Source organism: Squalius cephalus (assembly GCF_949319135.1).
Source record: "Squalius cephalus genome assembly, chromosome: 17".
Lineage (NCBI taxonomy): Eukaryota > Metazoa > Chordata > Actinopteri > Cypriniformes > Leuciscidae > Squalius > Squalius cephalus.
Window position 1 is genome coordinate 4691061 of NC_137138.1, and position 19670 is coordinate 4710730.

Consider the following 19670-nt stretch of genomic DNA (forward strand, 5'->3'; position numbering starts at 1 on the left):
AAAGCCAAGCTGATGTTGATTCTTGTTTTATTACGAGCTCTGTCACGTTCTTCTCAGACTCTCCTCTGTTCTGCGCTTGTTTAAAACAAACGTTTGTTGCTTTTACTCTATTTATGGATATGACTAGACACGTCATAGTCATGATGTGAGTGATGTGACGTCATACTAGCCTGGAAATCCAGACCTAAATCTGAAAGATTAATGGTCTGGCATCGACTAATGAAAATTGCCCAGCTCGAGGGGCGGCACCAAGCATGCATTTGAAAATCTCACTGCACGCAATTGGATAACACTCTTACCGTATCCGGTCGGCAAAACAGCAAAAACGCCCTTCTTGCAAAGGAAGGATTCGAGCGGCGTCTTCTGTTCCTCTTTTAGAGAAAAAGCCACGTCTAACTCGTTCATTGTAGCGGCCAAAGCCGTTTCAAACAACTGGTGTTCATCCATAGCCATCTTGCAATGTTTACTAATGACTTCGACGTCACAGCGCTGTCGTCATCTCGCCTCTGGCCCGCCTATATCAGATAACCTGATGTGATTGGTGCAGCTCGGATACAAGGGCATATTTAATGAGCATCATTACTCGACACCAGAGTAACTCGCTGAGCAAATTCAACTTGTGCTCTCGCGAGAACTCTGGATTTCCAGGGTAACGTCATACATGCGTGAGTGACGCATGTACGCAATTTCCCGCCAAAAACATCCCGACAGGTCTAAAATATAAACACTTATAATGGGCTTACCACAGTGTATCAGGATAAAACAAAAACACGTTTTGGAAGAACGATTTATGATGCATTGAAAGTTAAATAGTGTACCTTTAAATATGAGCAATAATGATGAAAACACATTTTTTCCCAGCGTGTTTATTTTTGGCATTCCCTATTAGACTTGTCTCAGCAGAAATAACAGATTGCATCTTGAAGAAACAGGCCTCGTTTGCTCAGATATTTCCCTGGTCTGAGTCACGCTTTGCTCTTTTGTGTCGTGCAGTAATAGAAACGATCCTCACTGGCCTTCTGAAAGCATTGTGTGGATGTGCTTGAAAAGAGTTCACTTTCTCCTGGCGCTCGTGGCCTTCAGCGCTCTTCTTCCTCTCTAGGCCACGTGTATAAAATAAAGCACTTCAAATGCACGTATTTGCTGTGGGAATTTTCCTTTGATGAATGTATTTTTAGTCCATTGTGGCAGAGCACAACGGCCAGTGGCAATACGCCACTCAAACCCGCCGTGAACACAGTACACTGAAACATCTGCTTCTGTTCTGTCTCACTTATTTCTCATTCTTTCTCGTTGTTTGCTCCCTCAGACCCTCCGTTTCTCTTTGTATGATTGACCAAGAGTGTGTGAACAAAACCTGGTCTACTCTAATCTACAAATATGTGACCCTGGACCACAAAAACAGTCACATGGGTCAATTTTTTGCAATTGAGATGTATACATCATCTGAAAGTTGAATAAATAAGCTTTTCATTGATGTATGGTTTGTTAGGATATGACAATATTTGGTCGAGATACAGCTATTTGAAAATCTGGAATCTGAGGGTGCAAAAAAATCGAAACATTGAAAAAATCTTCTTTAAAGTTGTCCATTTATGTTCACGATTCACTGCATTCACTCACAAAAATAAATGTTTTATATATTTACGGTAGGAAATTTACAAAATATCCTCATGGAACATGATCTTTACTTAATATCCTAATGATTTTTGGCATAAAGAAAAATCGATAATTTTGACCCATATAATGTATTGTTGGCTATTGCCACAAATATACCCGTGCGACTCGTGACTGGTTTTGTGGTCCAGGGTCACATATGAGACAACAAAAATACACATGAAGTGAACAAACAAAAATCTGATAACACTTTACAATATAGTCCCATTATCAGGTTTATTATAGTTAACTAAAACTAAAACCATAAAACAAAAATCTTTTCTGTACTTGAACAAAAATTACTAAAACTTTAACTATATTAAAATTAAAATGGAAATGATATATAAATAGCACGGCCCATTAGTTAATGTTAGTTGATGCAATAGGGAAATGTTGCTGTTGTAGGCGAAAGACCTTTGATATGGCCTGACTGAAATCATTTGGCGAAGTGATATTGGAACTGTTATTTGGTCAAAACCTGCCTGGAACTACTTTACTGGAAAATAATTGCAGGCATGTTCATCATCCAATCAGAATCAAGCATTCAATAGCCCTGTTTTATAACTAACATTAGCCAACAATCAGCAATACATTTGTGATTTGTTTCATTATTTATTGAGCTTTATCTTTTAATATTGTACTAAATGTTATTCGGAATGTTTTTTTAATATTAACTAAGATTAATAAATGCCTTAGAAATATTCTTCACTGTCAGTTCATGTTAACCAATGTCGTTAACAAATAAAACCTTATTGTAAAGTGTTACCAAACCATCCACTGATGTTTGCATGTTTTTCATTTGTCCAGGCTTGTCTATCCATCATTAAGTGTGTTTGCGTGTGTGATCAGGTCATTATTCACATAAATGAGGGTTTTTGATAGATGTAATATCATCTGTTCTGTTGTAGCCATATTGATCAGCGAATCTTGCTCATTCCACCACAGATTCAATGGCAAGTAGGTCACCAACACGCCTCCTCCGTGTTCCTAATAAATGAACAACATCTTTAGAGTGCAACACGCTTCATGTTAATTCATTAAAGCCATTGCTTTTAGCTGACAGTTCATCCTTTTGGTTTCCTATTCTGTTTTAGTAATTAAAAGAATCGTTTCCCCCTTAAAATAAATCATGTAATCATCATTATGTCATCCAACCCTTTCTTTATTCTGTATTCTTTATTCTTCTACATATCATGAAAGTTAATAGGAGATGTCAAGCACCAAAATGACCAAAAGAAACTGTATAAATAATCAAAAATGTGTATCCCCTGATTGCATCAAATTGTACTTGTACATGTATGACTTGTGCACTATTAAGTCAATAACAACTTAAATTTTAATCACAAAAAGCTATCGGATGTCTTCAAAACACTTGGAATGGAGTTTTGAGAGCTTGACGGGCCTCATTCTCTTTATTATGTGAATAAGAGCGGTCTTCAAAAACTTGTTTTTGTTCTTGACAGGAGAAAGAAAGTCACTCAGGTTTGGAACAACATTAGGGTGAGTAAACGGTGAGTACACATTTCTATTTTATTTCAACCACTCAACTAGGCGTCCATTTACCTGCCAAGTTTTTTGAGGGCGTAAAGCATTATTATCAGCGTTTTCTGGATCTCCGATAGCACATAAAAGCATCTGCAAACTCAGCCGATGATGATAAAAAAACATTTGCAGACGATGCCACCCACTCCGGTCTGGTCCGGTCCGTCATCGCTAGTGTTTCAGCTCTGTAATTAGACTTCTGTTTGACAGCAGACAGCCACACAACATGGCAGTCAGACCCTTAGTCCACCAGAACTGTTCACTGTGCCTTCATTTATAACTTTTTAATGTGGAAAGACAAATTTGGATGACAACTTTGGGCCTGACAGTCCTGGATTCCCTGGTAAACAGCCAGCTGATCTGTTTAGCATTTAAGATGTGGCCTTTGCGAGTTTTCTTAAAGTAAACCTTTAAAGAATTTTGCATTATTGAGAAATTTGATCAAAGACAGTCACTTTCTACATTTACTAAATTTCAGGGTCTTGGTGTCTACGGATTCCTTGGGTCACGCCAAAGCCGTTGATGTTCATTTTGTCAAGATCGAACAATTTACAATCGATATAAACTATAATAACTTTTACAAGCATTGAGTTATCGGCACAAAATTTGGTAGGGATCATTGATAGCATGACCCGAAGATACCTCAGAAATTTGAAGACATTGCCTTCCAGTCTTCAGAAGATATACATTTTTTTCTCTCCTTTGTAAGTCACTTTGTATAAAACCATCCACATGTAAATCTGAATATAAAAGCAAATCAGTTGTTTGTTGTTAGGTTGAGCAAAATGCATTTTGACATAGTTTTGAATCCTTTTGACTTGACTATATGGCTCTTTGAGGGTTACTTAAAAATATGATATGTTCTTCCGATTTGTTCTTTGGTTCCTCTGGGGTTTTAAGTTCTTCTACAGGAAGCTGATAAACACTGACCGTTTCATATTCCTGTCTGTATCGTGTCTGTTTAGTGAGATTCAGTGAGCGTGTTGTGACGGTTTAAAAGCATAGCACTCTTCAAAAACACCATTAACGCGAGCGTGCGTGTGGGCCGTGATGTGTGTTAGCAGCTTTAAAACATTGGACTCAATTTGCATGTACTGAATATAAAACACTCTGTCCTGTGTAGTGCTGTTTCATAATGAATCCTGATTTAAAAACACGTTGGAGATAAAAACGAGCTGAATTCATTCTTCTAAACTTCAACGCTTTTCTTTTCAGATTGAACACATTTGATCGAAGTTCAAAGATTTGAGAAAAGTGTAAAACTTCCCAAAACTACAGTAATTTTAAACTTTTTGGAGAACTGAGCACATGGTCACCATCCACATTCAATAGAGCAGCGTGAACATTCTTCAAAATGTCTCCTCTTGTGGTCTACGAGAGCCATCTTGGTTTGGAACGAGTAAATAATAATAATAATGATAAGTTTCTTTTTTGGATGAGCTATTTCCTTTTACACAAATACAATCTCTCTGTCGCTCCATTATAACTCCCTGTAGAGATGATAGTTCTGCTTCTGAACATGAGAAGAGCGTCTAACTAAAGACTGACGATATTACCACAGTCTATCACTGCAAAGATGAGAGAAACTGTGTGTCATCACTGAGAAACCCATCAGCGGTGTTTTGAAGTGTAAAATTTGTGATCATGTAAAGACGAGGCTTCACACACACACACACACACACACACACACACACACACACACACACACACACACACACACACACACACACACACAGCTGTGTCAGTCCCTTTAGGGTGGGTTTCCCTCCTCCACTCATGACTCACACTGGAAGTCTGTCATGTGACTCCAGACGGCCAATCAGACGCTCCAGAGTGGGGATTCCGTGTGTGGGAGTAAAACCTTCAACTAAATGACACATCACATCTCTTCATTAGGGCTTAACACAGTCCTGCCCTTCACCATTAACCTCCAAATATGATTATATGAGGAAATAGCTCAGAAATAAATAAAATAATATGTAAAGATAGCATCTACACACAGCAAACACAATGCTCATACAGGATACACCCCTCTAACCTTTTTACTTGGGCTAGAATGCAACCCCGTAGCAATTGTGGGATTTATTTCACGTTTTATAGTCCAGCAGGTGAAAATAGTGTCTCTGATCACTTAACAATAAAGTGACACACGATTTGAGGGATTTTTACAAACGCTGTGGAGGAAGAGAGAGTGTTATAGTCCTGGTTTCCTCACACACAGGCTTCTGCTCACTGGAGAAAAAGCCAATTAACATCAACGTCAGCAGCCATTTATTATCGGTGGAGGTGAAGTGAGATGACAGCGAGAGGAAGAGTCCTGACGGATCCGTAAACCCCCACTCCTCCCTCTTTCTCTCTGTTTCCCTCCTCAGGTCTCCTCTCCTCATCTGCGCTGCAGCAGGAGTTTGTGTGCCGAAAGCTGACGGGTTTTCCAGCTCATTGTTCTCGCTCAGATCTCACGTTAGATTGACCTGATGTCAGCAAACACACGCACCTGGGCCAGGTGTTTCCCTGAGCGAGACTGAAGATGGCCTTCAAAGGGTGAACTAAATCAATCTTCATAAAAATATCTTCAATTATACCATCATCTATAGTATACATTGGTGATTTAAAGTCCCACTATAGTCAATAATTTTATTTCTTAAAACTCATTTTTGATTACCAAAATGACATATTTAAAGGAACACGCCCACTTTTTGGGACTTTAGCTTATTCACCGTATCCCCCAGAGTTAGATAAGTCCATACATACCCTTCTCATCTCCGTGCGTGCCGTAACTCTGTCTGACGCACCCACCGCTAGCCTAGCTTAGCACAAAGACTGGAGGTAAATGGCTCCAGCTAGCATACTGCTCCCAATAAGAGACAAAATATCGCCAACATTTTCCTATTTACATGTTGTGATTTGTATAGTCACAGCAAATAACAAGGTCACATGAGACACAGCCATCTTCTAACCGTATTCATACTGGGAACTATATTCTCAGAAGGTGAAGCACTGCTACTTGGGCGGAGTGATTAGCGCAACACTCTGAGCGAACTCTCTGCTCCTCACCACGGGGCTTCTCAGGTGTTCAGAAGATGGCTGTGTCTCATGTGACCTTGTTATTTGTACATCAGAATCAGAATCAGAATCAGAAAGAGCTTTATTGCCAAGTGTGCTTGCACCCACAAGGAATTTTTCTTGGTACTGAAGCTTCCAGTGCACATATACAAATACAAATACAACAAGAAACATAGTAAGGCAAGGCAAGGCAAGGCAAGGCAAGGCAATTAATAACAAGAAACATAGTAATACAAATTCTAAGAATAAAATAAATCAAAAATAAATAAAAATAGTATAAAAGTAAAAAAGTAGGGTCACAGTTGGGTTTAGTCCGAATAAACATTTACAGATTATGAACATATTTACAGTATTTTGAGTAGTATGAATAATATAAATATAAATATCACCTGAGTTAGAGAATATTACACTAGACAGTGGGAGTCTAGCGCATGTTACAGCGCATGTTACATGCTGTGACTATACAAATCACAACATGTAAATGGGAAAATGTTGGCGTTATTTTGTCACTTATTGGGAGCAGTATGCTAGCTGGAGCCATATAGATAATAGCATAGCATAACGTTATCCAATGATCTAAGCTAACTAAAAAACACACTAACAACGAGAAATGTTTAATTTCACAATCTATAGCTTCGGTTAAATACTAGTATATGAAACGTATAATTTAAAATACATTAAATACATACTCGTCTTCTATAATAAAATGATTTTGTATGATTTGTAACCAGACACTAAAGCGATTACCCATAAAACGTGCTTTGAACCAATCGGATTGGTTGGGTCCTAAGCCCGGACTCATCACACCAAAGTGACCGGATTATTCACCACAACGGCACGCACGGAGATGAAAAGGGTGTGTATGGACTTATCTAACTCTGGGGGATACGGTGAATAAGTCCCAAAAAGTTGGTGTGTTCCTTTAAATGTTTTTTTTTCCTTGAAAAAAAATTCTTTATGCCTTAAAATAGCTTGGATGTAACTCGACACCCTTGCTTCATTAAGTATATGTGGTTCTATGAATATGCAAATGAGCCCCGCCTCCACTCACTCACTCAGCTCAGAGATCCACTGGTTGACAATCACACGCTGATCTGATTGGTTAAGGTAGTTTGTGACGTCAGAAACACCAGCGATTTCAAAGCGTGTTTTTGAGACTGTCTTTGGTTCACTGCAGTTTTAAAGGGATAGTTCATCCAAAAATGAAAATTCTGTCAGTAATTACTCACCCTCATGTTGTTCCAACCCCGTAAGACATTCGTTCATCTTCGGAACACAAATTAAGATATTTCTGATGAAATCTGAGAGCTGATCACTCCTCCATAGGCTTCTAAGGTGACTGAAACTTGCTGGCCCAGAAAATGTATTAAAGACATTGTTAATATAGTCCAAGTGACTCCAGTGGCTCAATCTTAAGTTTATAAAGCGACGAGAATACTTTTTGTGCGCAAAAACAAACACAAATAACGACTTTATTCCACTTTTCATTTCCTTCTCTCTGGGTCTCGGGTCTTTTCACGTAGTGTTTAAGCGTAGCGCGTCTGTGTTGCACGTCACCACGTAGGCTCACTATTGGGCGACGTGCAACACAGACGCGCTACGCTTAAACACTACGTGAAAAGACTCGAGGCCCACAGAGAAGGAAATGAAAAGTGGAATAAAGTCGTTATTTGTGTTTGTTTTTGCGCACAAAATATTCTCAGCGCTTAATAAACTTAAGATTGAGCCACTGGAGTCACTTGGACTATATTAACAATGTCTTTAATACATTTTCTGGGCCAGCAAGTTTCAGTCCCTTAGAAGCCTATGGAGGAGTGATCCAGCTCTCAGATTTCATCAGAAATATCTTAATTTGTGTTCCGAAGATGAACGAAAGTCTTACGGGGTTGGAACAACATGAGGGTGAGTAATTACTGACAGAACTTTCATTTTTGGGTGAACTATCCCTTTAAGGAGAAAATACTCAGCAATGCTGTCGACTTATGAATTTACACATGATTTGTCTTAATAAAGCATATTAAAAACACCACACAGACATATAAACAACTTTAAAAGCTGGATTTTCACCACAGGGGGACTTTTAAAAAAAGCAGTTCTCAACCTTTTTGGTCCCCCAATGTATAGGTTGATATATATTTCAGCTTTAATGATGACGAAGCTACTTTTGTATTCACTGAAACTTGGATTGTCTGTGTATATTCAAGTAATTTAACATAATTATTTCATGATTCAAGAACTAAATGTACCATTCATTTTGAACCCTGAATTTAGAAGACATTTTTAGTTTTTAGTTTTAGACATATTTTTTAATATATACAATAATCCATTTCTATACACTAAGAAATGTTTCTTGCGCATCAAACCATCATATTAGAATGATTTCTGAAGGATCATGTGACACTGAAGACTGGAGTAATGATGCTGAAAATTCAGCTTTGATCACAGGAATAAATTACACTTTAAAATATATTCACACAGAAAACAGCTAGTCTAAATTGTAATAATATTTCACTATTTTACTGTATTTTTTATTAAAATAAATGCGGCCTTGGTGAGCAGAAGAGACGTAATTATTCCAAACTTTTCATAGTGTACGACTGAAGGAAACATTTTAGCGAGACACAATTACTTGTCATTGACCATAAAGCATGTGTGTGTGACGTCTCTGACAGCGACAGTAACACAGTAACAGTTTAAGCATGGCAGTGATGACTGACACATCAGGACGACACTCGCCCACTCCTGTCCACTCGTGTTGTCACACCTGCCATGTGACCACAGGCTCGCGACTAGGCAAGTTGTTTGTGGATGTGTGGACATGTTCACGTAAGTGTTTGTCTGGCTGGACTATAAAAGAGCCGGTCGCTGTCTATTCAGACTCAGATAAGTGCTGTAACCATGACGGCCGAACCCTGAGGTCAAAGCTGATGCTATTCATGAGCAACACAACAGAAATAGAGATAAATATAGTCTTTCCAGAGTAAAGAAAGCTGGAAAAGAGGCAGGTTTCAGAGTCATAGCTTAGGACGTAGTAGTGTTTTGTTTAGATATCAACTTTGTCTTAGATGTTTCTCCTAAAAATGGACCTAAAAGAGTTGAAACACTAATTGTCATCCAGTTAATTTCATGAATAATGAATATGAAGAACTGAATATATACATCAGGATTGCTATTTGTTTTGACCACTGGATTTATAATACATTTTTCATGATTATAAAGATGTTATGTTTTTTTGTTTTTTTTTTACTTATGATTTGTACCGATATACACTATACCATGCAAGAGTTTCTTATGCACAAAAGTCTCTTCTTCTCACCAAGGCTTCATTTATTTGATCAAAAAATACAGTAAAAACGGTTTTCCAATGTAATTCACTTGCAATTGCTCCACCCACTCTCATGAAGCACTGCGAATGACGTAATCGAGTCTCCCTACACTCTCAAAATGTTCATTATATAAGCATATTTTGCTATAAACTTAAAAATATTGTATGTATGTATGTATATATAATCAATATTTTTAAATGCGTAGTTTTATATTTCTCCATTGTTTTAATGAGAACTCTCTGCAGAGCAAATGGGTGGAGTTTAAGTCTAGCTCCTCCTCTCTAGACGTCGAGCAAAACAAAGTCTTGTACTTTTGTCTTTCTATCAGATTTTCAAAAACTTTTTTGCTTTAAATCAAAGTTTGTAATGTTATGATTCTCCTCGTAGCCGGTTGGTTTGGTCCATCATGGCTTATAACCCTTTAATGAAGACTTCTTAAAAATCCCTGTGGGAGAAATGAATGGAAAAATGCTTCTGGAACCAACACCTCTGAGAAAGTGTGTGGGAACCACTAAAGAGTCTAGAGCCGTGACGTGAATGTGGAGAGCAGCTCAGGTCATTCGATGAGACATGTTTGAGTTCATATTCAGATCTCGAACTTTCGATTGCACTTATAAGCACAGTTTCAGAGAAACTCTAAAGGAGACACGTGTGAGATTACTGGAGTGTTTTTCTCAGGAGAATCATCAGGAAACTTCAGCAGAACTCTCCGTTTATTCACATTTTTAGAGATATTGCAGAGATCTCATTCTCATTCATCTCATTCTTTGTTAAACAGGCAAAGGGAACTGAATTAGATCATGCGAGGCGGCACTTGAAAATAACATCCGCTGATGGACGTCATTCATTAGGGCCTTCAGGCTTTTCCATCACACACACACATTCACACAGCATTTCCGTCTCCGAAACCGTCTGCGTGTCTCATGAATCCCTTTCACACACACACACACAGTTTGCAGCAGGTCTACGCTCACTGTCGGAAGCTCAAATGATGAAAGAGCTGCAAATCTGTCCGTTGAATAATTCACAGAGGGCAGTTGAGCTTTATATGGCGCTTCTCATCCTTCAATGAAACGAGTATATCCCTGCCAGCTGAAACCCACAGGCAAACACAGGGAATTCCCACACACATCCATCACCAGCACACACTCATTCAGAAACACTAGCCTTCAAAAGTTTGGCGTCGGCAAGGTCTTTTCAGGGTTTTTTCTGCTTACAGTAAAAAATGTAAAATTGTGAAATATTATCACAATATAAAAAAAATGCTTTCTGTTTAAATATATTGTAAAATATCATTTATTCCTGCGATCAAAGCTGAATTTTCAGCATCATTACTCCAACATGATCCTTCAGAAATCATTCTAATATGATGATTTGATGCTCAACAAACATTTCTGATTATTATCGATGTTAAAAACAGTTGTGCTGCTTCATATTTGTGTGGAAACCGTGATACCTTGTCATGTCTTTACTGCCACTTCTGCTGAATAAAAGTGTTTATTTAACTTAAAGTAAAAATCGTACTGGCCCCTCCTCCTTTCCTTTAGCTCCGCCCCCTGTCTGCTATTGGTTTAACTGGACTAAGTTCACTCCTCTGCTTTCTCTTTTGACCTCTGACCCCTTTTGCACTGATTACTGCTTTGACACACTTAAATCCAGCTCTGAGTTTCACAGATAACATTGGACACACACACACACACACAGTAAGAAAAACACTGTAAATGTTAGCTCTGACTGAGAGGGTAAATCAGCGTCTCTCAGGGTCAGACAGAGAGACAGAGGAGACACAAGGTTAATTACATCAGAAAAATACAGCATGTGTGGAGGCTCACGGAAGAAGTCCTTTCTCCTGCTCCAGACAATGTCAGCGTTTAATAATTCCTTTCATATTTCTGCCATTATAACAGAGCGGTAAGTCACCCAGGCATAATTACAGTGATTTTTACCTGGATTGAGGCTCTCTGTCTGCCTAAAATGCAGAATTCATTTATATTGCCCTTTTCACAGCACACACTGTTTCAAAGCAACTTTACTGAAAATCATGATATTGACATTTTGAATATCTTAATATCTTCATGCCTTCTAGTCCTATTTAGCAGATTAGAGCTGGCCGATAATATAATTACACTTTGCGACAACATAAACTATCAACAAGTTGAGATTTGTTAGCGTATATATATATATATATACAGCTTTATGTACTTGCTTTAATGTATGTATGCAGGTAATGTGATGTATATTTTAAATGTGTTCAAAATGGATTTTCCAGCAGGATTATTTGTTTATTTTTGCAGATTTTTTGGTGCTTCTGCAACAAATGCGGAAATCGTGCATTTCACCTTTAAGAAATACGGGTCGTCTTTAAGTGAGGCGTGATCAGAGAAGGTAAGTAAGGTTTTCTGAAGCTCAACGCAGATGTGTGTGTCTGAAGACTGTGGCGTAATGAGCAGCGTCGTTTCCCAAAGTTTGCATGCGGGAAGTGAATGTTTTGGCAGGCAGGAGAATTTAAACAGGCACCAATTACACCCTTCCCATCCACCCACTGGGGTCTTCAGCATCACCCCTGCAGGTGTGACGCACACACACACACACACACACACACACACACACACACACACTCACACTTAACTAACAGCTCTCTGTTTTTCAGGTTATTTGCATGAAATTAGTTGCCCACTGATGCACGTAATTGCATATCAATTAAAACCAATATCACATGTTCAGATAATGATAGAGAGAGATTTCAGAACATTGTATTGCTATCTACAACTAAGTCTGCAATTTTTTCAGTTTAAAATATACCATAATGCAGGCAGAAGTGGGAAAGAGGTGTTAGGCAGTACAGAAACAGTGTATATACACACACACACACACACACACTTTTTTCCCCTCAGGAATTGTAGTTTTCAATGGACGTTCAGTGTGTTAATTTGAACCTTGATGTGTCTGTTAGTTTTCCCTTTGGTTAAATGATGTTTATAGATTATCTGACATAAGCTCCTCACATAAAGGGCCGACTGATTTCTGTCCCACAATCCTTTGCTTCAGGCTATAATCAATATGTCATCACCATGGAAACATGCCCGCCTCTCACACTCACAGGAAAAGTCTTAAGTGGATTAGAGGCGGAGTTATTCAAATCAAAGAGAGCATGCTAATTATTATAGGGACACCAGTAAAACAGCATGTCAACAATGTTGCAAGTTTAAAATGTTTTTATTGAATTACATTGAATCTGCATGTATATGATATATATATATATATATATATATATATATATATATTGAAAATAATTCATTTTTATTTTTCACTAATTCAGTTATACTGCATTATATTAAGTTATACTGCATTAATTAAATCAGCCAATAAAAAATCTTTAGCAATCAGCCATTAATCTGCATGAATACAGTATAATCTTACTAACGCTTTGGTAATGTAAAGCTTTTTTTGCCGTGCCAGTAAACTTTCTTGAATCTTAAGAGAGAAGGAAACTTTATTAGTGCCCATTTGAGCTGAACAACTCTACACAGCTGGTGCTGGAAGCGAATGTGAGCATTAGCATATTTATTGCGGCCGTTAGAATGAGCAGGGAACCCTGCACTCTTCCTTCCTGCTTCTTCAACATCTCAAGATTTCCAAGAGGAGGAGAGGATCATTCAGAGAGTTCGGGTGGTTTCTTTCCAGGCCGGATAGGATGTGAGATGATGTCTCTCCCAACAGCTCTCCAGGGAACCGTTTTAGCTCGGAACAAAACAGAAAACACTCCTCGATTCACACATATGCCCCTCATCTTCATTTTATGCCTTTGTGATGTTAATGGTCTGTGATGTTAATGTGATGTGAAATCCAGCTGAAACTCTGAAGCTCCTGATACCAGCTGACGTCACAGGTCAGAGGCCAAGTGATCATGAACAGAGTCCTCTGGGTCTGTTCTGTCTGGTTCTGTGAAATCATTCTGTTCTCTGTGTGTGGTTCTGTTATGTATAGGTCTGTGGGATGTTCTGTGGTCTGTGTGGTTCTATAGGGTCTGTTTTATTTGGTTCTGAGAGGATCTGTTCTGTATAACATCTAATGTGATTCTGTGTAGTTCTAGATCTATTCTTTGCAAATCTGATCTATGTGGTCCTGTGTAGTTCTAGATCTGTTCTTTGCAAATCTGATCTATGTGGTTCTGTGTAGTTCTAGATCTGTTCTTTGCAAATCTGATCTATGTGGTTCTGTGTAGTTCTAGACTATTCTTTGCAAATCTGAGCTGTGTGGTTCTGTGTAGATCTAGATCTGTTCTTTGCAAATCTGATCTATGTGGTTCTGTGTAGCTCTAGATCTGTTCTTTGCAAATCTGATCTATGTGGTTCTGTGTAGTTCTAGATCTGTTCTTTGCAAATCTGATCTATGTGGTTCTGTGTAGCTCTAGATCTGTTCTTTGCAAATCTGATCTATGTGGTTCTGTGTAGTTCTAGACTATTCTTTGCAAATCTGAGCTGTGTGGTTCTGTGTAGTTCTAGATCTGTTCTTTGCAAATCTGATCTATGTGGTTCTGTGTAGCTCTAGATCTGTTCTTTGCAAATCTGATCTATGTGGTTCTGTGTAGTTCTAGATCTGTTCTTTGCAAATCTGATCTATGTGGTTCTGTGTAGTTCTAGATCTGTTCTTTGCTAATCTGATCTATGTGGTTCTGTGTAGCTCTAGATCTGTTCTTTGCAAATCTGATCTATGTGGTTCTGTGTAGTTCTAGATATATTCTTTGCAAATCTGATCTATGTGATTCTGTGTAGTTCTAGATCTGTTCTTTGCAAATCTGATCTATGTGGTTCTGAGTGGTTCTGTTCTAGATGTTCTGGATTTCCCGATAACGTTGTCTGTTAGCGCGCTACGAAGACTCTAAAGGAATAACTTAATTAAAGGTATACCATTTCTAGGCGTGTTCCCTGAACCGTATCTTAAGAGATACCTTCTGACGTCGACGGTACCAGCTGCTGTCCGCGGCGGTGCTGCTGAATTGGTTGATATATCAATGGCTCGAGAAGCAATTATTCACTCATGCAGGGGCTGCTTATTTCTGAAGCACTTCAGAAATAGTTGAAATTGCATTTATTAGGACTCATGGGAAAAAATAATCCAAATTACAAACTAAATCCAACCCTGGATATTTTATATAATTTTGGAATGAGTGTGCGAACCCGTAACCTCCTGCTCAAACGTATCATGCATCAACCCGCTCCACTAACTGGCAGTGTGCTTTCACTGGCCCTTGAATGGCCTTTAATTTAGCACAACTATTCTGTATTAGTCAACGGTACTGTATATGGTCTTATGTTCTCTATTTTTTATATTTTTTGCAAATCTGTTCTGCGTGGTTCTGTAAGCTCTGTTTTATATGATTCCGTGTTGTTCTAGTAGATGTTCTGTAGGGATTGTTCTGTCTAGTTCTGTAAAGTCTGTTTTTATGCATCTGATCTGTGTAATTCTAAGTAGATTTATTGTTTATTTCAAATCTGATGTGGCTCTGTAGGGTTTATTCTGTTTGGTTCTGAGTGAATCTGGTCTATACGGTTCAGTGTAGTTCTGAGGAGATATATTCTCTGTTAATCCAATCTGTTTGGTTCGGAGTGGATCTCTTCTACATGGTTCAGTTTTATATGAATGCATCTCATCTATGTGTTTCTGCAGGATTTTGCTCTGTATGGTTCTGTATGGTCTGTTTTATATATGTGGTTCTGTATAGTTCTGTATTCTGTGCAAATCTGATGTGGTTCTGTAAGGTTTTTCTGTTTTGCTTATTATATGGATCTGTCCTGTGGGATCTGTCCTGTGTGTTTTCTTCAGCACCACGGAGAGTTCCATGTCTTTTCCCGCGTAAACCGCTTGAATCCATCAAGATTCCATCTCGTGCCTGGCGGGAGTTTAGTCACGATGAGTCGCAATCAGAACCCGAGTGCCGCATAGGGTTTTTTTTTGGGTGATTGTTCCTCTCTGAGGCGTGAGTATCACAGAAAGTTAAAAGCACTAAAACACGAGTCACCCCAACAAAGCAGGAAAAAGCCCTAGAGCCTCCAGAGAATCGTGACTTGCGGAGAAAGAGCAATGCGTCACGGGTGGGTGGGGGTGTTCATATCCACGCATACAGTCACAGTATATACTCACTATGATATGATCCCAACGCGCTCATTCTTCTCCCCCGCCCCGCGTCGCGTCACATTGAGCGGGGCTGCCGCGATACAACTATTGATTTCATCTCTCTCTCTCTCTCTCTCTCTCTCTCTCTCTCTCTCTCTCTAGCTCGCTCCCTCCCTCTCTCCATCACTTCTTCTCAGCTTTTCTTCAAGTGCTGCAGAGAGACGCGCTGCTGCTGCATTGTGAGGAGAGAGAAAAAAAGAAAACGTTAAAGGAAGATCTGCGTTCCCGCGCTCAGATGGCCGCGCGCCCGTGAAGTCTGGACTCACGCACAGTCGGTAAGTGATTCCAAATTTTTTTATTTTTTTGTAGGTTTACGCACGAGTCAAAAGCGTAAAATAAACTTTAGTTGCGCACAGGGAACGTTCACGCGGACGCGTTGTTGCGTTCAGCGTGAAAACGGAGTGGAGAAGTTGAAGTGTTTTTAACTTGACACCACATATTACAAACACGACGCAAACGCCTAATGTTCGTGTGTGACTCTATGTTCTTCCCGTTAGAACCTGTTTTATATTTCTGTCGATTCACTTTTTCCCCCATGAAGATCGTGACGTGAAATTGTGTTTTTACTAAAAATAATTTATCTGCGTAAATTCATCAAATTCATTCATCTGTTTTAGATTATTATTTATATTTCAGTTTAGTCATGCAGGTTTAAATATTGGTTTTGCTTTTGAACAGCGAAGGGAATTTGTCTCTCAATGGGGAACAGTTAACACACACACACACACACACACACACACTGTGTTTGACAGTTGTTCACGAATTAAATAAGACTGTGTTAGTATGGATTTTTGTCGTGGATTATAGAACTTGATCTTTTAATATGAAATTTAACAGGTGTGCACTATAGATATAGATGTAGATGCAATATATAGACCAACTATTCCAGATTGCAAAGCCTGTATGCTTATTTTTTTTTTTTTTCAGTGTAACACAAAATGATCATTTAGCCTATGCAGATTTTCCCATACAATAACAATGTGTTGTAACAATGTCTGCAAAGGACCAAAAACAACACGACAAAAGTAGTTCAAAAGTCATCAATATGACTCATGCACTATTTTCTAAACCTTTTGAAGTCATGCAATAACTTTGTGTGAGGAGGACCTCAAATGAAATATGGAAGGAGTGATGCCAGCAACATCCAACAATCTCATTGGTTCTCGCTTGTCATGTGACCAAACGCCACTGACACATCTAGCGGTTCTTTATTTGATCTGAGAAGTTTGTCAATGAATAATGACTAAGATTTTGTTATATTCCTCATGCAAAGCATTAAATGACTTCAGAAGGCATGGAATACGGTTGCATGGACTACTTTTAGGATAAGTTCTCTGAGCTTGCTTTTTTTTTCTGGAGCTTGACAGATGCATGTACTGTGAACCTTGCATGATAACGATTCTTTACTTTTGTGTGAGAGTAAATAATGGCAACATTTTTGGGTCATTAAAAAGACATACTGTAGATCAACCTTTGTTCTGAATACTGGAGAAGATATATACTGTTAGTGTGTGTGTGTGTGTGTGTGTGTGTGTGTGTGTGTGTGTGTGTGTGTGTGTTCCTCGGGGGCTCCTGGTGGTGTCCTGGATTATTAAAAGAGAGAGAGAGAGAGAGATTCACTTTAGGAACTTGTTTCCTGACAGAGCAAAATGTGCGTGACTGTCACAAGCAGAAAGAAATCCACCTGAAAATGTGAGTCATGGAGGCTCGTGGAGCAGATGTGTGTGTGACGGAAAGATAAAACGGAGAGGGAGGGGGATTGATTCCCATGCACAATGTCAGGACAGGCGAAATCTCATTACGGGGCGAGCTTGCGTCAGAGCCAGGCCGTGATTGATGCCTTTTCCCGCTTGTGCTGGCCATTCACACGCAGACGATGACTTTTCTCCAAGTGCTAGTAAAAGGGTGAAAGCTGCGGTGCGTGAAACAACCTGCCTCGGAGAAGAGACTGATGCGGTGAATACACAAGTATAGCACTGACCTGCAACGGGAAACGTTTCTTTACTACGGTGAAGTGCACTAACAAGTAGCAATGGCTTTTTGGACATTAATACTGTTGTGTATAATGGTGGTATTCTTTTGAAACACCTTGTACTGTAAAAACAACAAAACATAAATATGGCAATCATTCATTACTACAGTATTTCTCAAAATACCATAGTATTAGCATCTGATACCTTCACTGCAGCGATTTAGCAGAAATCTCAGCGTTGACCAGTTTTAACCGGCACATCTGTGTGTTTGCGTGTGTGTGTCAGTGAACTGGTCCTTTGACATTTGCCATTTTGATGAGGAGACTCAGAAAAATGTGTCTTTATTCAGGCAAACCACATAAACATTCTCAAGCAAATTAGTATTTGAATTTTCTTGGAAATGTATGTGGTTCGCCTGAATAAAGACATATAATGACATTTTTATATTAAAAAAAGACGATAAAAAATCAAATATTTTTAGGTGAAGATGGTGTGCCTTTGGAAATAAAACAAGAGACAATTGTATGTATAGATAGATAGATAGATAGATAGATAGATAGATAGATAGATAGATAGATAGATAGATAGATAGATAGGGACATGGTTTCAGATGCATCAGTTTTATCACACACACACATACACACACACACTCTTATATGTGTGTGTCAGCTGATCAGTGAGGTGGATCAGACAAAGTGTCCCCCAGCGCACATAACATGTGACCTTTGACCCCTATAGTCTGTTCCTTCAAAGCCACTCTCAGTAAAAGCGCAGACGTTCACTCTACACACAGTACACTGTGTAGTTTATATAGGATTTTTTATAGCACGCAAATTATTTTTATTCATTATCGAGATTTGAGGTTGAAATGTAACAACTTCATCATTTTTTATTATTTTTTGTAGCTTTTTAAACGTGACTGAAAATAGTGTCCTGTGGTGTGTCAAATTAATTTATAGATATATTACAATTTGAAAGATTCTTCTATGATTTAGATTAGAAAGTTCTGGTTCAATTTGGAACCTTTACTGTTAATCGTAATTCTCATTATCCTCTATGATTTAATATTTTAATTATCTTCTATTATTTAATAACTGCACCAACTCTTTACAGTGTGCCATTTCACCAACATCAATTCTAAAGTATTCTTTCACTCAACAAAACTGTCTATTTATTTCAGTAAATAATCAAATCCTCTTGTATAGATTGTACTCGGTATGTATAGCTCTTACTGTAGCGAATGTAGATCAAACTAGTAATCTGTCTACATCACACACACACACACACCTGGGTTTTCATATTTTATTGGGACTTTCCATGATTTTTATACTGTACAAACTGTATGTTCTCTCCCATTACACTAACCCTACCCCTAAATCTACCCGTCACACAAATCTTTTTGCATTTTTACATTTTCAACATCACTTATTATGATTTACAAGCTGATTTCCTCATGGAGACCAAAGAAATTCCCCACAAGGACAAGGATTTCTGATATTGCCATCTTTGTGGCATCATTGTCCCCATAATGTAGGGTTTCCCAGGCGGCCACACACACACACACACACACACACACACACACACACACACACACACACACACACACACACACACACACACACACACACACACACACACACACACACACACACACACACACACACACACACTCCACTGCCTTCATCCAATCTGTGCAGGCGTCCAGTATGAAACCCCCACAGCTGCTGGTGAGTCCCAGTGACCAGTGAAGCCTTCAGCTATCCATCATTACATTACTGCAGGATACACGTGTGTGTGTGTGTGTGTGTGTGTGTGTGTGGTCTTCTGTAAGGAGTTATTCATCAGCTTTCCACTAAACCACTGAGTCTGGTTAACCACAGATGTGTTTTCCGCAAGGTGAAGTGTGTGGAATGAGGGACACAGGAACACAGCG

General features: G+C 38.8%; 1 protein-coding gene across 3 annotated transcripts in view; it reads left to right on the top strand.

The window, feature by feature from the left end:
• Positions 1-15783: 15783 nt before the first annotated feature.
• LOC307144889 (synaptic vesicle glycoprotein 2C) overlaps positions 15784-19670 on the top strand; it is a 57842-nt gene continuing 53955 nt past the window's right edge. For 2 of the 3 annotated variants that reach the window (XR_013818846.1, XM_079847586.1), the window contains exon 1: positions 15784-16039. The gene's annotated coding sequence lies outside the window, so the exon portion shown is untranslated. The remainder of the gene's footprint in view (positions 16040-19670) is intronic. The other variant, XM_079847587.1, reaches the window with a different exon arrangement.